Raw genomic sequence first — 21,065 nt, forward strand, 5'->3', positions numbered from 1 at the left:
TAAGGGAAAAAATGTTTTTTTTTAATGCATTGTCAGAAAGTGAAAATGCATATTTATGTTTTCCTATGTTTTTACATTTCATAGACATTGTGTTATTTCATTACCAAAAGACTTTGCATAATGTGATTCTAAGGAAATACCAGTAAAGTAAATGCCAGTACAAAATATAATCTAAACTTATATATGCTTTGGGCTTCTATTTTTTTCCGATTGTTCATTCTCCTTTTTCTAAATTAGTCAATCAGATTAAAAAAGAAAGCAAACATACACTCTTTGGAAGTCACAGATAGTTGAAGGTAATGCAGGCAAATATTAGCTAAGTGTTTTTTCCAGTGGATTTTCCTTTCTTATGTGAGATCAAGAATAAGGCAGTCTTATCTGGTGTGTTACCAGCAATTTTTTTTTAGTAGAGGTATGCTGTATGTATGCTTCTGATAATTCATGTAATTTTTATATTCTTGTTTCCAGCTACACTACTTTCTGATTTATCTTAATAAAGCTTTTAGGGATTCTCAAGTGGAGTGTAAGTAAGTATTACTTACATATTTTAAGTATATGTTATCTAAGTATTACTGGTTATATTCATAAAGTGAATAAATAAGTTTGACATAAACATGTATGTGTAACCATGTGTAACTACATGAACAATGACAACTTCATGCCCAGCTTGTGTGGTGAGATCAGCAATGAACGTGCAAACTTTCCCCTAGGTAGTCTAGAGCAACCTTTTCTATCTCTCGAGAGAGTTTCAGTACTTCTTCTTTTAAAAACAAAACAAAACCACAACAAAACAGTTATTGCCAAAGATAAGCCTAATGGGCTTAGATTATATATATACATACATGTACATTTGTATATGTGTATGTATAAAAATAAAATGAGAGCCTAGAGAACATCAGCAGGCTGGGAGGTAGAGAAATGGAAATTGGCTGGCATCCAATTAAAGAAAGGTCCAGGCATGAGAAAAAAGGAATTCTTTAAATAGGTATTTAACGTAAGGTAAGAGAGAAAGATTGTTTGCTTAGAAGTTTTTCCTAAAACAAATGGTAGTATGGAATGAGAAGTTAAAGAAAAGCTAATAAGGGTCTTTCTAGTCTTAATCTGCAAAAGTATACAAGCCATAACTTTCATGTTGGACTTTTTAGGCACTTTTATGCAAGGGGCCTGCTGGGGATCCACATTCTTCTGCAGTCAGTATGGATGCTGAGTCATCAGGAAAGCTGGCTATTTGGTTTTTGGTTTCTAAATATAGAGGTGAACATTTAAAGCCCTAATCTGGGAACAGTGGACACTCGTATGCAGCTTTGGTGACATGAATGATTTCATTCTTAATAGGCTTGTATCAGAACCAAAGCTGTGCTTGTATTACACATACTCCTGAAAAACTGTGGTTTCCATGACAAAAAATTAATTAAAATTTAAAAATTATTAAAAGAAATATAGAAGAACAACGAGTTTCAGTCTTTGATAATCATCAGAACCCTCTCATAAAAGCTTGTGTATCTTTGCTATATGCAGAGGAGGTGGAACAAGTAGACTTCGGGGGAGGGAACATAACAGCAACCTAAATTAAGGAAGGAAGCTTAGGTTAAGCCTTAGAAGGGGTGAATTTTGCCTCTTTGATTGGGTTTTAGCTATTGTGTTCAGGGAATAAAGAGTGTGAGTTTGTGGGGGTCTGCCTGAAAATTGTCAGTTCGATGAATAATATTATCAGAGATTTATACTAGCATCACCTTTGCAGTTGCTGTACTATACTAACATTAGTACATAGGTTGGTATGGAGTTTTTTATTTCTGATGAAGTTCTGCACACTTGGTTTTTTTATTTGTATGGAAACTTTGCTAAAGTAGGACCTTTGATATTCAAAGTGCTGTGACAGAATCAGAACAGGCATTTTCACTTTCACTTAAGACGAATTTTTATAATTCAGTATTATATAGTAGGACCTCATTCTTGTTAAAGCAAGGTTTTACACTGGTGGTTCAGTGTTTTATTTTGACAGCAATTTGTGCCTCCTGCATAGATCCTAGCTGAAGAGGCACTTGCTGAATGCTTTGCCACCTGAAAATGTGGGGCAGGGAGGGAGAAATCTTGCCTGGTCAGCAATAATGTCAGTTTGGCTAAGCACGTACACTGCCAGCAGCGGCGTCGCGCCTCTGGCAGGGCAGACCTCAGCCACTGACTCACCCCTGGCTCTCTCTGCACAAATCTCTGCTCTCTGCAGAGCATGTGCAGCACAGGTGCCATCTCCCCATCCAGCTACCAAGGTCTTCCAGGAAAGCGAGTTCTTGAACAAGCTGTGAGGTCCCATGGGTGTTGTTCTGGCAGGCCAGGTATGGCCCAGGGGCACTCCAGTGCCTGGCTCTGCTTTGAGTAAAGCACATGCTTCATTATTTAGATTGCTTACAGTCAAGTAGGTAAAACTCCTTGTAACTCTGAATTAAGGCAAGAATATCTAATAAGTGGATGGCAGCAGAGGAAAGACTGTTTTGAGGAAAAATACTTTTTTTCTTTAAACCTTGTGTCAAACTTTCATCCTGAGTATGCACAGTATGTTTCAAGAGCCATTTTTTGTAGGTGAAATAGCTGGGAATGGAACTCTTTAACAGGATGTAAAAAACCTGTAGCTGTGTTAAGTGACAAAGCTCTGGCCATCGCATCCAACATGCAGTGCTTTTGTACAGTGGCAATTCATGTGCAGCTGATTCATCCGTCAAAAAAACAACCGTTACCTTACTGTAAGATGTGAGCTTCAAAATGAGGCTGTGCCCTCATTTTCTGTGAGAACTTGAAACATGCAAAGTTTGAGGTTTTAAAAATGAGTCGGCCATGTGTGAGTTTTAAAGCCACAACAAATTAGGAGCTCATTAAAATTTGAAAATAGTTGAATTTTATCAGTTTCCTTCCAGCTGGTGTAAGACTAGGACAGATGATTTTACAAAAAAAGGCGGTTTCTTGACAATATTATAGCAGCATGATGAGAAGAATCTCTTTTTGATTGAACTAGGGCAGAGGACTCTTCTAACACTTGTGCTACAAGGTCTGGCCCTAGCCATAAACATCTTGTCTGTTGCTCTCATGGAGTTTCTCAGCAGCATGTAGGTGGAGTCAAGGTCTCTGGACTCCAGAAGATAAATGCCTAAGATGTGACCTGCAAGTGTATTTCTGCTGCCTGTGGTAGATATAAAGAAACCACAAAAGTCCAAATTGATTTTTCCAATAGTAGAAAAATCAGGAAATGTTTATTATCCAACCCACTTCCTAACATGTTCTTTGGGGAACATTGAATCCTTCTTTCAATTATGCATGATATGCTGAAGGTATTAATTTGGGACTTAATTACTGGTTTTTATTATAATTATTTTGGGTGCTGTCTTTCCACAGACTGAAAACCATGATACATCTCTTTTTCATAATTTCACTTTTTGCTGTTACTTGTCTATTTTCTACCTACAACATTTGAAATACTAGTGATTTTTTGCGTGCTACCATTAATATATAACAGATGAGGCGTTGATACAATTGAAAAAATACAGAATACAGGTGAGATGAGACAGAGATATGGAATGAATTATTGATTGTCTAAAATATAGCCACAATTCCAGCTGAAACTCTTAACATTGTGTGACCAGATATTATGTCTCATTTGAATCTTATGTGAAAAAATTTCCATTTTGCATGGAAAATGCAAAATATTTACTGTATCTACAAAACTGCTCGTGCTTCTTTCTCCAGTTTCACTCATCCCTGTTAATTCTGACAATGCTGCCATATGACTTGTGGTGAAATTAAATTAAAAAAATAAAAAAAAGCAAGTTGGGCGTAGAAAATACACTTGTGAATTTCTCAAATGAATGTGCCTTGCCACAAAGGGCCCACAGCAGCTTATTGGCCCGTGACTATCATTATACACAAATATTGTCCCTCTTGTGAGAACACTTCTAGTATGACACTTACAGTATAATATGACATGTTTTCTTTCATGTGATTCCTAGGGTGACTCTGCCTCAAATTTGATACAACAAATATTGTTCTGACCCTCAGGAACCAAGTAAAAGTTCCACCACAGAGTTCACTTCAGACAAGCTCTCATCGTAAAGAAATTTCATAGTCAGATCTAGAACTACTTTGCATACCTATTCAGGGATCTGTTGACACTTTGATGAGTGTAATATCAAGAGTTGTTCTGGGATGTTCTTGATATTTTTGATTTTATACTTCCAGATAGAAAAATGTAGAATCTTTTCCCAAAATGAAAAGGAAAGAAAAAATGCTGCAATTTGAGTATATCTGTACATTGCTGTGTTGTCAGACCTGTTTTTTAAATTAGTTTTTAAGTTTTTCTAAGAAGTGCTTTAAAAAAATACTGATACTGGTGTTCAGCAGTCACAAAACAGAAGCAGTCCCATACAGAAAAGGCCCATAACAGAAGCAGCAGAATGACTTAATATGAAAAATTTTTTAAAAGGAAACTAAGGTATTCTGCATTCTCATTTATTAGACAGGGAGAGAGAACTGAAGAGTAACCTTTAAGGAACTCAAATTGCACCTGAACAATTTGCATTTAGAAAGGATGTTCCTTTCGTGTTCAATTGGTTTATTGAATCCGTGCTAGATTCCTGTAAATGCTACACAGGTTTTGCATCTCCAGTATTTTGCCTAAATGAAAGACTAACCTTTGGAATCTGGCTTGGCTATATTACATTTATGTTTAGTCTAATAGAGGTGAAGAAAGCCATTGAACTGAGTGGCACAAATTCTCTTGGTCCTTTAGAAGCAGCTTTAACAACAATCTCACTTGGATTGTTGGAATTAACAGGAATTAACATTATTCCTATACATAGGAACATCCTTCTACTTGAAACAGCCTTCACAAATTCATGTTTCAGTAATCTACAAGGGCAGAGTGTGGTGCTGAAGGAGGAAAAGCTGAATATACTTTTCATTCCTGTGAGGAATTAAAAAGAAGGCAAGTGCTTTGAGTGGTGAGCAAGTCTGCCTTCATTTTGATTCTACTGGTCTGCCATAAAGAAACTTGAAACAATGCTTATTTTACTGAAGAAAAATATTTTGAAAATTATTATCTTAAGGAGCTGTGGGGTTGGTGTGAATGTGGACCGAGGTAATTTTGTTCCTTTAGTATGCAGTATATGTTGACAGTAAATTTTTCCTGCAGACAGTGGTTATAAGAAGCTTTGCCTTGGGGGTTACACAAAAGACTGTATTAGAAGTATAAGAGAAATCTTGCCTTGTATGTGGAACTTCTTAGTAATACACTTATTTCAGTCTCCTTCTGTTTCAGCATTTGTGTGTAGATCTCTCAGGTATCTTGTACAGTCTTTATGGACAAGGTAGTATATTTAACAAGGTGCCTGAGACTTGTAATATTTCGGAATTTGTTTGTGATTTTTATGCAAAAGCAAAATCATCTTGAAATCAGACAGGAATCTAATTAGAGAATTGCACTCAGGAAGTGCTTTGTGGAAAAATACCCAAACTGGTAATGGGGATTAGGTATTTCATATTCTATCTAAGATACCCAGCATTAGTCACATCAGATTGTAAATAGCATTTTTGAGTTTATTCCTAGCAATAAGTACTTCTTTGTATTAACGCAGGGTGATAGTTTGGTTCTGACCCTAAAAAGCAAGAAAAAGCTAGTATCTTTGTGGCATTGCACTCACACTCTGTTTAGGGGAACTTAGCAGTAACAGTGCAATTGCTCTTTCACCTGGAGTCTGGGATGTCCTGAGTTATTCTGAATGTGTGCTAGCCTCAGTTATTGGTGCCCTGGTCCCCAGATGGATTTTTTTCTTTCACTTCTCTGCACCATTCCTTGTCAAAAAGGTTACTCTTACCCTTTACCACATGAAGGTAGAAGGGCTAGAGTTTGGAATGAGAGTACTGAAAAGTGAAAGCTTCTATAAAAGAGGAATCATAACTTTTTTAAAAAAAATCCCTATGTAATCTTTGCTTTCATATTGTTGAATCCCACGGCAAGAAACTATCCAGTAAACAGTTTGCCATTGCTAAACATCAGGACCAAATAACAAGATCCATGGATAAGATAACCACCATAATAAAGGTTGACTAAAGCTGTATATAAACAAAGGCTTCTCAGACAACCTGGATATTTTGTATGTGTCCCATCAGCAAAAAAAGGCATGGCATGGCTGCAATCCTTGAGTTCAGTACAGCTGCTAAGCTGTAATTGGTTATGAAGCTGTATGAGAAATTATCCCATCCTGGTGAATAATCATCTCATCTCACTCATTGTTAACTCATTGCTTGCTCATGGTTGGGTTAGAGTGAGAGTGATATGGTAGCATGCACAGCAGTAAGTTTGGCACCTAAGACTTGCAGCTAAGACAGAGGAGTGCTGTGTATTCTCAGAGATGGAGGATACAGCCCATCTGTCTTCTGTTCTTTGCTCTACCTGTTCAAAGAATAATAAATTGGTATCAGTATTCTGCTCTATTTTCTCTAGGCACTCCAAGAATGAGATTTGGCGTACTTAAGAGATCTACTAAAGCTCAGAAATAAAACATAGGTCATCTAGAACAATGGATCCTTCCTCAGTAAGAGCAAAGCTTGACCATGACAGTTTTCTTTGGAAACAATTTACCTCTGTCTCAGAAACTACCAATAAGGAACATAAGTATCCATATTTGTGTGCATGTGTGTGTAAAGCAAAATAAAAGTTCCAAAACAAAGCAAGTTGACTTGCTTCTTCCCATGTCCACATAGAATCAGAATCATAGAACTACATAGATAGCAATTGTGTTGCTTTATGCATGCCTGAGGTGTGATCAGGAAACTATAGAAATACACAAAAAATAGAATGGGAAAAAGAAACTAATGTGCAGAAATGTCTTGCTGCTATTTTGTTTGCCTCTAAATGCTGTTGTAAAATAAATAAGTATGTGCAATTGACCATCTATTATCCTTTATCCATAAGGATCTAAAACCTCAATTTGGAACAAGTTTTACAGCGTACTTCATAACTTCTTTGGATTTTTTAAAACTTTTTAATAACTTGGCATATGAATTTATGAGTGTACTGTGGTACTGTCATCAAAAAGAAGATCAAAATAGTGACTAGAATAAGTGAAAAGGAGATAGAACTGGCACAAAATCTGTATGGAACAAAGAAGTTACCTTTATTATTCAAAGTACAACTCCTGTTGGGAACTTGCGTAGATATCATATAAATCATGATGGAATAGGTCCTCTAATGAAGGACCATTATGATGGGAAGCAGGTAGTCTCCATTGGAAATGAAAAGCTAGGCACAATTATACTGGTTGTTAGCGTGCAAGCAGCTAAAAGAGCCCTGTATGTTATTAGGCACTTGCCCTTACTACCTGAAGTGGAATTGTCTGATAGGAAAATTGGGTGGGACTTTCCATGGAAAAAAATGCAAATTGTGTACAAAGTTGTCTGTATGAGTCTTATGACTGATTTTAGTGGCTTAAGGTAAAGTTTTCTTGGCAATGAAAGAAGTATTTTGGCTCTTCCTGAGGTCTGTAAGCTTTATTAAGCACATGCATGACAAGTAATCTGATAGCAAACTGTTTTCTTTGCCTCCCTAGGACCCTTAAACGTTGACTGAATCCCTTCATCTGAGACAGGCATTGCTTTCACTGTTGTTTCTATGACAGATGAATGTGAATGGTGAATCTATCTTTGGAAAGCAGATGATGAGATGCATTGTCTTTTAGTGGTCAAGTCTGATAGACATCCTTATTTATGTGTCAGTATTGAGTCTTATAAAAGATTTTTTCAAAAGTGAAAATAAGTTTTCCTGAGAGAGAAAGATAAGAAATAAAGGATTAGTATATCTCTCCATACAATAACTGCTACTGTGAAATTCTAGCCCTTTTTCTAATGCTAGGTTAAAAGTTGGAACTTGTTAAAGGCCTATGATTCTAATGAGAGATTTGCTCCTGACTTCGGGATGATCACAGTTTTACTCCTATGGTGCAGCTGGGCTTTCCTAGGAAAGCTAATGTATAAAATACAGCCTCTGCCAGCACATCATCAATGCAACATGATGGGAAGAAGGTAACACTGAATGACATCCATAGCCAATAATAGCTGCTGTGAGCATCCTGTCAATCAGTGTATTAATGTTAGTTACCAGCTTGATTAATGACATGGAAACACTTGCTCTTTCTCTGAATAGTGTCTGAGTGCCTCCTGCCAGAGCAATGGAGATCACCTTCTGCTGAGCTTATACATATATGCAGGAATAGAGCCATTATGGATGTTTCAGTGCATTGTGTAATATCCTCTTCCAAATTAAGGAGGCTCTGAGATATCATTCAATTTATCCCTGCCTGTATTTGTTTGCACACTTAAAATTGGCTGACTCTCAGACCAAGTGGTGCCTTGTAGCTTTAAACTCAGCAGTGGCTGTAGTCTTTGTTAGGGAATTTTTCTGTCTCTATAAAAGACAAACCAAGACTCATACTAAAGATGGCCCTGGAATTTCTTTGCAATGATCCTCCCTGAGAAACTTCAAGTCTCTTGATTGCAAATAGGAAATGCTTGAAGAAATGTATGTATATGACAGAGTGAGCTTGAGAAGGCAAGAAAAGGATTTCATTGAATAATTTCCAAAAAATAAAGTGAAAAAGAATTATTTATATCAAACCAGAAGGAAACAGAGCAGTAGCATGCGGGGATAGAGTCCTTTTACTGTCTGAAAGTACTGAAAGTTTTACTCAAGACTGGGCAAAGTTCTGCATTGTGGTATTAGATGTCAACATCCTGAGATACTCAGCTTGGCACAGTGACACCACTCCATTGCCTCATTTCATGCTAGTATGTTTCAGGCTGTGTGCTGAATATGTCCAGAACTTGGCTTTTTATTCTGTGTGCAATAGATTAAATTTTCCTATTTTGACAGGTAATATCTTTAGCAGTGTGCTCTGAAATGCCTTAGGAATTCCAGCTGTCCCTTAATCAATGCTGCAGACAATGCAGTTTTGTTTTTTTTTCTCTAATGTATGAACTATGACAGTAGATTCATCCTGGCATACATCTGTCAGACCAGACTGAAAGCATTCAGTTAGCATTACCAGCACAGGGCCAACAAATAGGAGACAATCTAAAAAAGGGGGATTGAAATATAACATAGCTGGGAAATATAAGATATCTCAAAATAAGATCATAATGGAGGATATAAATTGCACAGGAATCCAGACAGCAACAGGACATCCTCAAAATATGCTACAGTATCTGCATACTGATACTGACTTTTACAAATATGCAACAAATTGGGATTGTTTGTGAAATGAACAGCTATGGGTCAAGATGTAACATAACAGAAAAAACAACTTTGCAAATATAAATATTTATTATTAGTGGACAGTAACTGCTTCCTACTAAAATTGGCAAGAATTATAAACCCTTTTAGTACTTATTGGAGAATTAGAAGGCTGATGAGAGAGTGTAGCAAAAAAAAATCTTGTGCCTTCTAGAAAAATCAGCAAAGCTAACATTGCCAGACCATAATGAAGAATACTCCAGTGTACTGAGAGCTACTGGGCTGCAGATCCACCACTAAAAATCTCCGGTGCTTGATGCTGAACCAAGAAAAGAAAAATACAAAATGAAAAATCCTGCATTGGCTGAAGGACATGCAGAATTCTTTCCCATCTGTACTTTTGGTGATTGTTAATACTTGTGTGAAACACTGCTGGACTGCCATAGAGCAAATTACAAGCAAGAGATGAATGTGTCTGGTTTGATCTTTGAGCTTCTTTGATATGATGCAGGTAAGAGTTAATGTCATCTCTACATATTGTGGCATGTTTAACATCTGCTGTTCCTTTCTGGGTTTGTTTGCAGTTTCAGTCCTTAGCTTATGACCTTTCCTTTTTTTAATTTAGCCATTGATTACAGCCCAGAACATGTGATTCATTTGAACTGCAAAATCCCTGTTTCTTATGGTACTAATAAGCATTGTGCCGACTGAAAGCTGTAGCAGAAGAGAAAGGGAGGAGGCCTAACAGGCTTGACACTGTCTTTTGTCGGTGTTGCAGCAAGGGGAGAAGGAAATATGTATAGGAATTGTCTTATCATCATGCACACATACACATGTACATAAGCTTTTTTTATTTGTTTATCTAATCTCTTGGATGCTTTTTCAATGCCTGTCTTAACCCTTTGTTCTTGAAGTAAGCAAGGAAAAACTATATGACAGGCATTTAATTTTTTTCTTTCTCAAGAGCAGCTAGTGTCCCTTGTGCTGAGAAGAAAATGGGACTGTGTGGAAAGCTAAATTTCAATTAACACATCAAAGGGCAGTTTGTGGTGTTTTGCCTATAGCTAGGGTTTAACTGAGTTGCAGGACTCTGGGAATTTTGTGTTTTCCTATAGGCTCACTTACTGCATTCTTACCTCTCCTACTTTTCTGCTCTTCCTCTGCTTCTCTGAAGGGGACAAATGAAAGCAGTATAATCTTGTTGAATATGGTTCTTGCTGATGAATTAGATGAACAGCTGCTGCGAACAGTCTAGGAATACAATTTGGTGAAAAAAAGAGATGAGATCCAAACAAATTCCCTTATTATGCCATTCATTCTATATGCAGAATTATACCAGATTGGTGGAAAAACGGGAGGGCCTAAAATTCAATTTCACTTGAAGCTGGTGTAAAAAGAAGCAATTCTACATACATTGCAGCCACAAAAACATAAATTTATAAGCACAGGCTTTTACTTTGTAGGTAGAAACTGCACAGCTGTATACATTTGATTTTCTACATGCATAAGAACTTATTTTACAGGCACAACTATTGTACTTTCTTCTCAGTACTTCCTGAACAGTTATGCTAATTCTTACATTATGTAGTTCATATCTTTTCTTTGTGCTTTAAACCAGGTTGGGAAGGGGGAGAAAACCCTACATTTTGGCATGCAGGACAATCAAAAATCCAATCCAGAAAATGGAGAAGTCATTGGTGTGTCAGTGTTCCTGCAATATCCTGAATGTGCACATTTTTGCATTGTAAAAATCCAGCATGCAATTGTGTGTTAAGATTGGAAATTAAAGCTAATCTCCTCAGTTGCCTTATGAATGTTATACACAAAATGAAGCAATAGCATTTTGCCTTTTTGTCTTGCTACTTTAGTGAATTCTTTCACAGTTGTTTTTCACCTAGCAGAGTCTGGGAAATACACAAAGAATTAAACACACTCTCTACAGAAATGGGAGAGCCAAATGGAAGAGAATTACATTGATCTTGGATCAATTAACATTTAGCGTAGTTCTAACAATTCACATATTTTGGAAAGGTTGATGGGGATCTTGGTAATCTAGGCCTGCTAAAGCCTTTGGCCACACATCCATATTTTGAACCAGATGTCTGTGGTTTACTGACTTGTTTCCTTTCATCCCACTGCAGGCCAGTAGTAGGAGCTGGATTCTTTTCTTGGTTGGTGGGTTTAAAACAAATTGAAAGCTTCTTATGCTACGTACATTTTGTAAACGACAAGCTTGGTCTGAAAATATAACCATTTTAGAGTTTTAGGCAAGTAATTTTAAAGAATTTAAAATGTTATTCTGGAACAAAATTTTTTTCATGCTTAGAAAATTGGAAGAGGCCTTCTTGGTAGATACAAAAAATGGAAAAACAAATATGTAGTTTTTAAAATTGACTCTTAGAAATAATCTAAAAGTTTAACAGTAGTCATGAAGACTTCAACATAAATGATATTTTGGTTTCTTTAAAAGGGATCACATTAGTTCTCAGGATGGAAGTGTCACGAGATCAATTGTAACTATACCTTGACACTCTGTGCCTCTATGCATGTGCATAGCTTGATATTATCTAAGTATCAGTAACAGTGATACCTAAAGCTACCGAGGGTAAACACAGGTTTCTGATGACAGCATCTTAAGTACAGGAGAAAAGCTCCTGTGTGGTTATGTTTATAATACCATCATATCCCCGAGGTGCTGACAGAGCTTCATTGACAGTTCTCCTATGAGCTGTTTTTCTGTATTTCATGTATCACTTCTCTTTCTTGATGAAAATCATTGATATTTCTTCACTTTAAATAACGACACCACGAATTAACATCATAATAACTTTTAGTAGCCTGGTTATTTTAAAGGAATTCAAAATCTCAGTTTGACTTCTTAATGGTTGTAAAAGGTATGTTTTGGACAATAGAACTGTATTTTAACAAATAATGTAATTAATAAAGAATAACTCTTTGATACATGTATGTTTAAAAAATGTTAAAGCTAGTTTGTTTTTTTGGGGTTTTTTTCTGAATGATTTTTTATTTTATGTGGAGGTTTGCTATACTTTACTAAGGCCTTGGGTCCCCAGTTGTAACAGTTGTACTGCTTAATCTGTAGCAGCCAAGTTAAATGAAACAGGTTCTCCAGTCATGAAATCATTATGGGGGGGAAAAAAAAAGGAGGTCCAGTCCATCCCTGTTGTGGCAGGAAGTGGGTAACTAGGTCATCCCTGACAGATGTTTGTATAGGCTGCTGTTAAAAACCACAAATGAAGGGGATTCCACAACCTCATAAATTTATTCCATCTAATTTAGACTTTAGGTTGAAAGGATTTTTTTTGCTGTAGTTTCATTTTTTACATCTAGTCTACTCCGATGCAAATTAAGCAATTACTTGTTTTAATTCAGGTGTGTACAAAGATCTGTTGACCATGACTTTCTGTATGCAACCTTTTATGCATTTTCCTCCCAGTCTTCTTTTTCTGAGAAAGCCAAGCCTCATTTCTTCAACCTTTCCTTGTAAGTCATATTCTCAAAATATCATTCTTGTTGATTTCATTTCAACTTCATCCAAATTGTTGAAATTGTTCTTGGAGTGCATTGCCCAAAATTGCACAGAATGCTCCAGCTGAGACCTCAGCAGCACTGAAGATTGCAAGATAATTAGGTCCTGCATCTCACATGCTGCACACTTCCTACTACATCTTGGAATGTGAAATGCCTTTCTGCAACATCATCATGCTGACTCATATTTAGTTTGAAATCCACTTGAACCTTCCTAGCCTTCTTTGCAATCCTGTTGCCTTGTTAAAGCATCCTCAGGTTATATTAATATACTGTGTTTTATTTTTGTCAATTTCCCTCTGTCTAGTATGAGTTTATTGCAGTTGTACTGTTTCTCACATAATCTAAATATTTTGCATTCTGATCTGCTTTCCTGTGTTTGCAACCCCCTTCCAGACTTTTTGCAAATGATACAAGTTTACTCCCTTTCCTGTTTTCCAAACTGTTCAATGAAAAATTGAAGAGCATAGGACGGATGAGAAGTCCCTGAAGGATGTTGCTGCCATTCTACCCTACTCTGTCAGGGAACCATTAAATAAATACTCTTTGGGAGAAATACTTCATAACTTGTGTATCAACAATTACTTGAATTTGTCTACACCATTTTTTGTATTGCAGGCAAAATTAGAGAGGACTAACTAAAGGCTTTTTTAAAGTACAGATACCCCATTTACTGCTTCCTTCTTGTTCAATAGGCCTGCTGCCCTTTCTAAGAAGGAAATTGGAGAGGTTTGACACAGTAATGATTCTAAGATTACATTTTAAAATCTTACTACATAATTGTTTTCTATCATATTGTTATCTTCATGCCTGTACACTAACTGCCTAATAACCTCTGACAGTAGCTCTCAGAGATGCATGGTTATTTATGAAAGTTAGGCCAATGCAATTTTTTTTCCTAAGACAGGCATTATTTTCATCGTTTCTAGTCTTCTAGGACCTCCCTTGCACTTCATGAATTTTCAAAAAAACCCAAACCAAAACAAAACCCTCTCCACAACACCCTCCCCTGCTCCCATCCCAGAATCATCATACAGAGATTATTTTATCTTTTAAGTGCTCCAGGGTAATTTTTAGCACATTTTCCTGTGGACACACAGTTTATATGATCCCACATATGACCAGTCAGAACACACCATGCCTTTTGAACTTGTTGCTCACTCTCCAACTGAACGGGACTGAGTAGTTGTGATCTCAGAGATACCACATTTCTACAGATTTTGTGAAAATAAGCAGGTAAATAGAGAGTTTTCCATGGCAACAAGGAATTCAGTGTAAATGAAACCCTGATATCAGGCATTGGAAAACTCACAGAAGAATGTTATGAATATTTCAGCTATAAACTTCAGTCATACTTTTTCCTCTGGGCTAATGCAAACAGGAGACACAGGGCTACAGGGATGCTGGCTTTATCCACTGCTTTCTGAACTACATGTTTAAGTCAGCAGGATTGGAAACTGGCATTCCTTAATATTGCTTAACACATTCCTTCCCTTTTCTGGTCCATGTGTCTTAGACATTTCTTAAAATTATTTGCTTTGCATGTCTGACACTAAGATATTTTGTAGACACATTAGGCAAATAAGAGCACTGAATATACGTCTTCTCTGTGTCACATTATTTGCTATCTTTTACTTAGATACTGGATTTGAACTTTTCTTTGTCTCCCTTAGTTTGTGTGTGTGTAACCTTTTATTGGCTTTTAGGTCCTTTCCTAGATTAACTCATTTATCCTCTTAGCCTTCACCATTTGTTCCTTGTGTGAGTTTACTATTCCTTTAAACCCATTTTTAGTCATTGGTTCTCGTTTTCACTCTTTTGCATGATTGCTTCCTGTTTTTTAGTTAACCAAATAGCTCCTGATGAAGCCTCGCTGCTCTCTTTCAGTGCTTACTTTACATCAGGGTAGTCTGCTCTTGTGCCTTTAATACACTTCTTTCAGTAACTGATGTATCTCCTATGCTCTATTTCCTTATTAATTTCTTCCGAAAGATCTACCCACCCATTCAATCCGTAAGCCAAGAAAAATCCACTTTTGGTAGCCCATACTCTTTCTGTCACTCTATGCTTTCTTTGGCATCATTAATTTTATTGTTTTGTGATCAGTTTCATGTTTATATCTTCCACCTTTTTCTCATTAGGAAGTATTAACTGATGAGCTAACTATGCAAAATAGCCTTTTCTCTCTTATCCCCTCAACTGTCTGAAATCTCAGTACTCTGAAAGAAAGGTTGCTCCAAATCTGCTGACTATGGGGCTGTTATCTTTTTTTGGATCTATGCTTGGACAGAACAAGGGATAGGACACTGAACTGAGTGGCTGTCAGAACAGTTGGAGAAAAGCAGCTCCCCTATTCCCAGCACAGGGGGCATTGCAGAATGATGCAGCAGACCAGCTCACCTAGAGCTGGAAGGGAACAGAGGCAGAGAATTTGTAATTAGAATACTGTTATTTTAGTATATAATATTTAATCATCTTCCAGGCTTAATGTTGATGTTTTGTGGCCAAACAAAGAAGGCCTTATTCAACAATTACAAAAAACCCTGAACCCCTTAAACTGGTAAGACTCTTGCCTGAAAAAAACATCAAGACACGCCCTATTGCTATTGGAAACCACATACAGGCATGGCTCTCTGCAAACACTGTCTGCCTCTCATGGCTTAAAATCAAAGGCAACAAAATAAGCTCCAGGCAAGACAGATACTTCAGGAAAGAAGATATAAGGTGTAAAGAGTGAGACAGAACTATGAAAGATGTGTGGAAAAGCATGAGCTTAAAAAAACATGGAGAGGAAGCCTGACAGATAAGAGGGGCCTGTTTACCTGAGAGCAGCATTGTAAAAGGAATAGTCTGAGTGTAGGAAAAATTGCAGGGAAGAGCAGACAAGTAGATTGCAAGGGACATGGGAAGAAAAGTAATATAATAAAATGAAAACAGACAGGTGGGGAAAAAAAGTGAGTGTAGCATCCATCAAGATGATTTCTTTTATTTCTTCATTGGGGAACATTTAAAACCAAATTATTTTTTATTAAAATGACTTAAACAAGAAGATTGTAAAACTCTCCTTGATTCTGACTAGAATGTAGCTAACAATCAAAGTAGCTAGAGTTGAAGTCAAAAGGAACATTTCTATGGCAAAACCCCCCCACAAATTCCATTAAATTTTTGTGTTTGGTTTGACAGGAAGCTGTTTGCGGGCTTCATGGAGATTTGGAGCAAAAATCATTACAGCAGAGGTGGATCACTGGATCAGACTAATGGTGATGATATTAAAGGTATAATAAATGCTGTTTATGACAATCACATAGATTATAAAAATAGATTTGTGTTTACATAGTGTTTGTGTCTATTTCTTAAATGTAAGCTTAATGTGATAACATTGTTTTCCTTTTAGCCTCTCTGCATCTTGATATGCTGGTAGGGAAGATACTCTTGTATATTATTTATGTAAGGTTTTGTTACCTTTCAACTCAGAGTTGCCAGCAATATTAATACCAATATTAAAAACATTATAAAGCATGTAGTGCAGTATGTGGCTCAAGGAGACAGCTCTAATTCAGTGAGCCTCAAAATTGATTTAATGGAGATCAAAATCACGTTTTCCTATAAAAGTGTTATTGCACTAAACCAGTTTCAGAAAACTTTAACTAAACTTTAAAATTAATGTCAGTACAATTGCAACATTTCTATTTGCTCATAAATAGAAATGCTTTGTGAGAAACAGGTGCAGAAGCTGTTCCAATCGGAGACAGCGTTCTATCACAGCAATACACTTGCTGTCACAGTCACATGGCATTTTACCTTGTGCCAAAACTGCATTCTGAGTCTTCTGACCTACAGAACACAGACTGGGAGATACTAGTCATTATTCCAACCCAGACTGGCCAGGAGCTTGTTGGTCTGATACAGGGAGGGTCCATACATGTGCTCAGCTGTGTTAGGAGAAGGAAGGACAGAGTGTTTGAGCTACAAACTTCCAGCATTCACCAAGACAGAAGACAGTACTTTTTTCTATTATGTTTTCACAGCATATTACATTACATCTAACCTAGAAATGTCATAAATACATAATTTTGATGATGAAATAATTTAGGCATTTTCTACACAAGCTGCTGCACCAGTGTGTCTATTTAGTTGTAAGATTATTTTTCTACTATGCTAGTTAAATCAGATTGGCTGCTGGTGTTGGCATAGTTATAGGATGTGTGTAGGTCTTTCTACATATGGGATAGGTGAATACATGTGGATACATATTTTTATGTATAAAATTGATAAATATTGGCAAATATACAGTGAGGCATACTGTAATAGCTTATGCTTTAAGAAATACCAGTACGGGTCTATTACCCAGTGCCAGGCTGACAGGGAACTAACAAAGAATTTGAAACTTCTGTTTCACTGGCATTACAAATAATTGAGGGGATAAACCAAAGGATACTAAGTCTTGGTTGCTCTACTGTCTTGCGCCAAGTCCAAGATGATGGAAGAAAGTTATAGGCAAAATAGATGCCAAAAGCATCAGAAGTAAAGACCCTAATGCTATCTGAGTCCTAACGTTTCCCTGATTTGTAGCTGATAGAGACTGATTTCAGTTTGGAAGCATATAGTTTACTACTTTTCCAAGGATATTGTAATTTCTCATAACTCTTGACTTTCATTCCTAAAAGTACCAGCCTGCTAAATCAAGTTCCTCTTCTATCTCTACTTCTTCCAATAATCTCGTGAATTTGAGGCCTTCCTTCTAATTACTGATTTAATTTTAAAACGGTCTTATTTGGAACCTATTTGTAAACATACATTATTCATATAATCAGTTACCTGGTGTGGTCAGTTGCTACGCCTTGGTATTGCAGTATCTGCTGCTTGCATGAAACCTAAGCCAGCTAATAGCAAATTGACTTTGGTGGGAAAAAGAGAAGTAAGATATATGCAGTTATTAAGAGCATGTATTATTTGATATTATTAGATACATATCTTTCATGAAGACACCAAACTGTATTTGGTGCCTGTGAACAGTGAAGGTGAAGGTCTCAGAATAGGGAAGAAACTGCCATGTCTCTGTAACTGGTCCCACAATCATAGCATATTCTTCCTTGAGAACATCTGGGATAAACTCTGGATTTTATGTGTCATGTTTGAAATTATGTCTCTTTGTTCTCTAAAGGATGTATGTGAAAAATTTTTAATTGACATTTGACCTGAGTGCACAGTAATCTTTATAGATGCAATGTAGATGTCTCAAAAACTCACTCCTGCTGTAGTCTTCCTTATTGTCGCTATTCAGACCGTTAATACTTTTCTTTAAGTACCTTCCTTTGCTATCTGCCAGTTAACTTCTCTTACTTCCTAGAGATTGGGAACTTACTGTGATAAAATTTTCTTGCACAGATAATTCCAGTGACAAAGTTGAAAGCTCTTACCGTTTTCAGGTTTTTCAGGATTTTTGTTGCTTTTTTATCTTTGGAATAAGTAAAATTCCTTATGCTTTTCTGTTCTTCAACCATCCTCAATGAGAGAGTTACTACTGTGATAAACCTTGCTAATTTTCATTTGACACATGAGAAAAACAGCACACAGGCTTTTCACTCCTCTCTGTTCTGATCTGAATTTTGAGGTCCTCTTCCTTAGGAATTAGCAAAACTAAACGAATTGTCTGGGGCTTCACCTGGAATCAAATTTTCCCATGTAGGTAGGTGTGTGGCACCTTATTCATTGTCATCCGGTACAATCCCACTGAAAGTTGATTTCTGTGTATCTACTATCTGAAGTTATGCCTGATGTTGATGGCATGCAGTGTTCACATAAGAAACCTTGATAGTTGGCTATCCTGTTCCTAAAAACTAGAAGGAAAGATTTAATATTTATTATATTTTTGAAAAAGAGTAATACTCAGTACTATTTGAGTTGGATTTAGTTTTTAACATTTTGGGCAGGTGATGCTGACTGCTCACGACTGTGAGAGAAAGACCATCTCTCTGGCCACTGGATCATAAAGTTTTATTGCAAAATAAAGACAGGAAATTCAAGGAAAAGCATTATGTACATTTACAATGTTATTTGATAAGTATTTTGAAATTTGAAATTTCTGAAAGGTACTAACGAAGGTGTTCTCTCCTGCCATGGTACTATTAAATTGGTAACACTGAAGCAATGTGGCTTTACAAATAAAGGGGTACATTAAAATCAGTGTCAGGTCTAACTCACTAAGAAGAAAGTAGGTTTTCTGTAAACTAAAGATGGGAAATATACCCAGCTCCATGTATTCTTGAAGTTATATAGGTTTGTCTCATCTGGAGATGACCTATATAGTTCACACTCTGCTTTCAGTCTCTACATCAACAGCTCATGAAACCAAGAGATACAGCTCTGCTATGCTACAAAATGCAGACTCAACCCATATTTTTCAGCAGCTACTGTGTGCTCTGCTGGGAAGTTCTGCAGTACATGCCCACTTACTCCTGGTCCCTCAATGAGGTGTTGTCACATTATGAGATGGCAAAGATCTGATTATTTTTCATAGTGTTAATGTTTGAAAATAGACAAAAAAAAGACACTTCAGCGTTTTTACAATAGTTAAACTGCATGTCTGATAGAAGTAATAAATGGGATCTTCTTCATTGTGTCCCGTTCCTCTAATCAAAGCAAGTAATGATTTATTTAAACAAGAAGTCTCAACTATGTCAGTGGAATGATTTGTAGGCAACAGTTTCTAAGCAAAACTGGCAGAAAGAATGCTTGCTTATGTATGGTTTTGTAAGGATAGCAGGGGTTAGTATTAAGTGGATGCAAAGGGCTATAAACAAAGAGACAATTTCTTTCACTTACTACTTTTTACTTGGCAGATTTTAAAAGCAGCATGCTGCAGCAGGATATATTCAACAGGAAACGAGGTGCATGTTCACTTATGCTATCATATGGATTGTGGAATTACGAATACTTTTTAGTTTTAACCTGGCAAGAATATTCTATGCCAGCTGCTAAGTATTAATATTGCAGTCAGAGTGAACTAGCACTATTTTACTTCATGCCCCAGTACTGGAAATTTCCTGATGTAACTTGCTTAGGTAAAGTCAGAGAAGTCTTTAGGATCAAGTCCTTAGAAGCAAGTCCTTGTTGAAATATCAGATCACTTCTCTCTGAAAAAAAAAAGAAAAAAGAAAAAAGAAAAAAGAAAAAAAAAGTACAGCTGTTACTAAATATATGTCCTGGAACAGACTTGTTTAGCAAGTAAACATACTAATTTTTACTTTAAGTTAATACCAAATTGCAAGGAAATTTGCAGCTATGCTGTATACTTGTGGGAGGTGAAGATCTTAGATAATTTGACAGATGTCACTTTAAAAGGAAGAGACAGAATTAGTAATATGTGAGTTGTGCAGAGCTGCAATCCAACATTAGTAATCTATTCCTGTCATTCTCAAATAGAGGGGAAAGTAGGTTAGTAGATGGCCAGGATGTCTCCACACTGCAACCACAAAATAAGCGCCATGCCTGAGTGGTGAATATATTCTTCATATACACAAAATGCAATATATCTGCAACCCGTGATTTTTTGTTAAGTAATCAAAGTCATCGTTATCCTTAAGTTGCATTGGTAAATTAAAAGGCTTTGAATGACTTTCCATATATCTCACATTCCCAGTCATGATTATGTTAATTTTAAAGAAGGAAAAACTGAAAAATTCGGCTAAGTTTGCACTTTAGTCTCTAAACTCAAGGCAATTTAGAAATTTGCCAGGTCGGCGTTGGTGCCCAGCTGGGAACCCCAGCCTGGTGGTTGAAGCGGGTGAGGTGGTGGGCCTGGTACATGGCTACTGCTCGACTTCCAGTTCATCCGATGGGAGCTCCCGCTCCGCAGCGAAGCAGGTTGCGACTGGCGGCCAAAGCCTTCTCCCTTGGGGCATCAGCTTCTCCCGAGTAGCCCCGAGTCTCTGCTGCCACACAGTCCTGTCCGGGAAAAGAAGAACACTGAGAAGCAGCAGGCGCCCCAGAGCGCCCGGAGATGCTGCCAAAACAAGGTTCACCTGGACCGCGCCGGGAAGAGCCCGCTCAGCCCCACCGCTGCCGCCCGCATTCCTGCAGCAGCGGGCTGGGCTCGCCCCGCGCGGCCGCACGCCGGGGAGGTGCCGGGCGGCGCGGCTCCGGCCCCGGCCGCTGCAGCCGCGCGTACCGTCTCCGTCTCCGCCGCCGCTCCCGCCCCCGCCGCCCCGCCCCGACACCACCATGGCCGTGGCGGCGGGGCGCG

At 37.4% G+C, this 21,065-nt stretch overlaps 1 protein-coding gene and 1 long non-coding RNA gene across 2 annotated transcripts in view; one reads left to right on the forward strand and one right to left on the reverse strand.

Annotated features, from left to right (window-relative positions):
- Positions 1–16,152, forward strand: part of METTL8 (methyltransferase 8, methylcytidine) — a 46,785-nt gene extending 30,633 nt beyond the window's left edge. Inside the window, exon 14 of the transcript XR_007205007.1 lies at positions 9,486–16,152. The gene's annotated coding sequence lies outside the window, so the exon portion shown is untranslated. The remainder of the gene's footprint in view (positions 1–9,485) is intronic.
- Positions 16,153–18,803: 2,651 nt separating this feature from the next.
- On the reverse strand, positions 18,804–20,948 carry LOC125329015. Its single transcript, XR_007205010.1, has 2 exons — positions 20,081–20,948; positions 18,804–19,956 (listed from the first exon to the last, which is right to left on the reverse strand). It is a non-coding gene; the product is annotated as an uncharacterized LOC125329015 (long non-coding RNA).
- Positions 20,949–21,065: the final 117 nt, after the last annotated feature.

Source organism: Corvus hawaiiensis, chromosome 7 (genome assembly GCF_020740725.1).
Source record: "Corvus hawaiiensis isolate bCorHaw1 chromosome 7, bCorHaw1.pri.cur, whole genome shotgun sequence".
Taxonomy (NCBI): domain Eukaryota; kingdom Metazoa; phylum Chordata; class Aves; order Passeriformes; family Corvidae; genus Corvus; species Corvus hawaiiensis.